Below are 4,841 nucleotides of genomic sequence, written 5' to 3' on the forward strand. Positions count from 1 at the left end.
ATTCAATTTAATAAAGCATAGGATAAAACAACATAAATACAATGTAATAAAGCACAATATAAAACAACATAAATAAAATTTAATAAAGCATAGGATAAAACAACATAAATAAAATTTAATAAAGCATAGGATAAAACAACGTAAATACAATTTAATAAAGCATAGGATAAAACAACATAAATACAATTTAATAAAGCACAGGATAAAACAACATAAATACAATTTAATAAAGCATAGGTTAAAACAACATAAATACAATTTAATAAAGCATAAGATAAAACAACATGAATACAATTTAATAAAGCATAGGTTAAAACAACATAAATACAATTTAATAAAGCATAGGATAAAACAACATAAAAACAATTTAATAAAGCATAGGATAAAACAACATAAACAAAATTTAATAAAGCATAGGTTAAAACAACATAAATACAATTTAATAAAGCATAGGATAAAACAACATAAATACAATTTAATAAAGCATAGGATAAAACAACACATATACTTTTTAATAAAGCATAGGATAAAACCACATAAATACAATTTAATAAAGCATAGGATAAAACAACATAAATAAAATTTAATAAAGCATAGGTTAAAACAACATAAATACAATTTAATAAATCGTAGGACAAAACAACATAAATACAATTTAATAAAGCATAGTTTAAAACAACATAAATACAATTTAATAAAGCATAGGATAAAACCACAGAAATACAATTTAATAAAGCATAGGATAAAACAACATAAATACAATTTAATAAAGCATAGGATAAAACAACATAAATACAATTAAATGAAACATAGGATAAACAACATAAATAAAATTTAATAAAGCATAGGACAAAAAACAACAAAAAAACAATTTAATAAAGCATATGTTAAAACAACATTAATACAATTTAAAAAAGCATAAGATAAAACAACATGAATATAATTTAGTAAAGCATAAGGTAAAACAACATGAATACAATTTAATAAAGCATAGGTTAAAACAACATAAATACAATTTAAGAAAGCATAGGATAAAACTACATAAATACATTTTAATAAAGCATAGGATAAAACAACATAAATACAATTTAATAAAGCATAGGATAAAACAACATAAATAAATTTAATAAAGCATAGGTTAAAACAACATAAATACAATTTAATAAAGCATAGGATAAAACAACATAAATACAATTTAATAAAGCATAGGATAAAACAACATAAATACTTTTTAATAAAGCATAGGATAAAACCACATAAATACAATTTAATAAAGCATAGGATAAAACAACATAAATAAAATTTAATAAAGCATAGGTTAAAACAACATACATACAATTTAATAAAGCGTAGGACAAAACAACATAAATACAATTTAATAAAGCATAGTTTAAAACAACATAAATACAATTTAATAAAGCATAGGATAAAACCACAGAAATACAATTTAATAAAGCATAGGATATAACAACATAAATACAATTTAATAAAGCATAGGATAGAACAACATAAATACTTTTTAATAAAGCATAGGATAAAACCACATAAATACAATTTAATAAAGCATAGGATAAAACAACATAAATAAAATTTAGTAAAGCATAGGTTAAAACAACATAAATACAATTTAATAAAGCATAGGATAAAACAACATAAATACAATTTAATAAAGCATAGGATAAAACAACATAAATACTTTTTAATAAAGCATAGGATAAAACCACATAAATACAATTTAATAAAGCACAGGATAAAACAACATAAATACAATTTAATAAAGCATAGGATAAAACAACATAAATACAATTTAATAAAGCATAGGATAAAACAACATAAATACAATTTAATAAAGCATAGGATAAAACAACATAAATACAATTTAATAAAGCATACGTTAAAACAACATAAATACAATTAAATAAAGCATAGGATAAAACAACAAAAATACAATATAATAAAGCATAGGTTAAAAAAACATAAATACAATTTTATAAAGCATAGGATAAAACAACATAAATACAATTTAATAAAGCATAGGTTAAAACAACATAAATACAATTTAATAAAGCATAGGATAAAACAACATAAATTCAATTTAATAAAGCATAGGATAAAACAACATAAATACAATGTAATAAAGCACAATATAAAACAACATAAATAAAATTTAATAAAGCATAGGATAAAACAACATAAATAAAATTTAATAAAGCATAGGATAAAACAACGTAAATACAATTTAATAAAGCATAGGATAAAACAACATAAATACAATTTAATAAAGCACAGGATAAAACAACATAAATACAATTTAATAAAGCACAGGATAAAACAACATAAATACAATTTAATAAAGCATAGGTTAAAACAACATAAATACAATTTAATAAAGCATAAGATAAAACAACATGAATACAATTTAATAAAGCATAGGTTAAAACAACATAAATACAATTTAATAAAGCATAGGATAAAACAACATAAAAACAATTTAATAAAGCATAGGATAAAACAACATAAACAAAATTTAATAAAGCATAGGTTAAAACAACATAAATACAATTTAATAAAGCATAGGATAAAACAACATAAAAACAATTTAATAAAGCATAGGATAAAACAACATAAACAAAATTTAATAAAGCATAGGTTAAAACAACATAAATACAATTTAATAAAGCATAGGATAAAACAACATAAATACAATTTAATAAAGCATAGGTTAAAACAACATAAATACAATTTAATAAAGCATAAGATAAAACAACATGAATACAATTTAATAAAGCATAGGTTAAAACAACATAAATACAATTTAATAAAGCATAGGATAAAACAACATAAATACAATTTAATAAAGCATAGGATAAAACAACACATATACTTTTTAATAAAGCATAGGATAAAACCACATAAATACAATTTAATAAAGCATAGGATAAACAACATAAATAAAATTTAATAAAGCATAGGACAAAAAACAACAAAAAAACAATTTAATAAAGCATATGTTAAAACAACATAAATACAATTTAAAAAAGCATAAGATAAAACAACATGAATATAATTTAGTAAAGCATAAGGTAAAACAACATGAATACAATTTAATAAAGCATAGGTTAAAACAACATAAATACAATTTAATAAAGCATAGGATAAAACAACATAAATAAATTTAATAAAGCATAGGTTAAAACAACATAAATACAATTTAATAAAGCATAGGATAAAACAACATAAATACAATTTAATAAAGCATAGGATAAAACAACATAAATACTTTTTAATAAAGCATAGGATAAAACCACATAAATACAATTTAATAAAGCATAGGATAAAACAACATAAATAAAATTTAATAAAGCATAGGTTAAAACAACATACATACAATTTAATAAAGCGTAGGACAAAACAACATAAATACAATTTAATAAAGCATAGTTTAAAACAACATAAATACAATTTAATAAAGCATAGGATAAAACCACAGAAATACAATTTAATAAAGCATAGGATATAACAACATAAATACAATTTAATAAAGCATAGGATAGAACAACATAAATACTTTTTAATAAAGCATAGGATAAAACCACATAAATACAATTTAATAAAGCATAGGATAAAACAACATAAATAAAATTTAATAAAGCATAGGTTAAAACAACATAAATACAATTTAATAAAGCATAGGATAAAACAACATAAATACAATTTAATAAAGCATAGGATAAAACAACATAAATACTTTTTAATAAAGCATAGGATAAAACCACATAAATACAATTTAATAAAGCACAGGATAAAACAACATAAATACAATTTAATAAAGCATAGTTTAAAACAACATAAATACAATTTAATAAAGCATAGGATAAAACCACAGAAATACAATTTAATAAAGCATAGGATATAACAACATAAATACAATTTAATAAAGCATAGGATAGAACAACATAAATACTTTTTAATAAAGCATAGGATAAAACAACAAAAATACAATATAATAAAGCATAGGTTAAAAAAACATAAATACAATTTTATAAAGCATAGGATAAAACAACATAAATACAATTTAATAAAGCATAGGATAAAACAACATAAATACAATTTAATAAAGCATAGGATAAAACAACATAAACAAAATATATTAAAGCATAGGTTAAAACAACATAAATACAATTTAATAAAGCATAGGATAAAACAACATAAATACAATTTAATAAAGCATAGGATAAAACAACACATATACTTTTTAATAAAGCATAGGATAAAACCACATAAATACAATTTAATAAAGCATAGGATAAAACAACATAAATAAAATTTAATAAAGCATAGGTTAAAACAACATAAATACAATTTAATAAATCGTAGGACAAAACAACATAAATACAATTTAATAAAGCATAGTTTAAAACAACATAAATACAATTTAATAAAGCATAGGATAAAACAACATAAATACAATTTAATAAAGCATAGGATAAAACAACATAAATACTTTTTAATAAAGCATAGGATAAAACCACAGAAATACAATTTAATAAAGCATAGGATATAACAACATAAATACAATTTAATAAAGCATAGGATAGAACAACATAAATACTTTTTAATAAAGCATAGGATAAAACCACATAAATACAATTTAATAAAGCATAGGATAAAACAACATAAATAAAATTTAATAAAGCATAGGTTAAAACAACATAAATACAATTTAATAAAGCATAGGATAAAACAACATAAATACAATTTAATAAAGCATAGGATAAAACAACATAAATACTTTTTAATAAAGCATAGGATAAAACCACATAAATACAATTTAATAAAGC

This window comes from Phyllobates terribilis, unplaced genomic scaffold (assembly GCF_046119375.1).
Source record: "Phyllobates terribilis strain yellow unplaced genomic scaffold, ASM4611937v1 Scaffold_20__1_contigs__length_20440879, whole genome shotgun sequence".
Lineage (NCBI taxonomy): Eukaryota > Metazoa > Chordata > Amphibia > Anura > Dendrobatidae > Phyllobates > Phyllobates terribilis.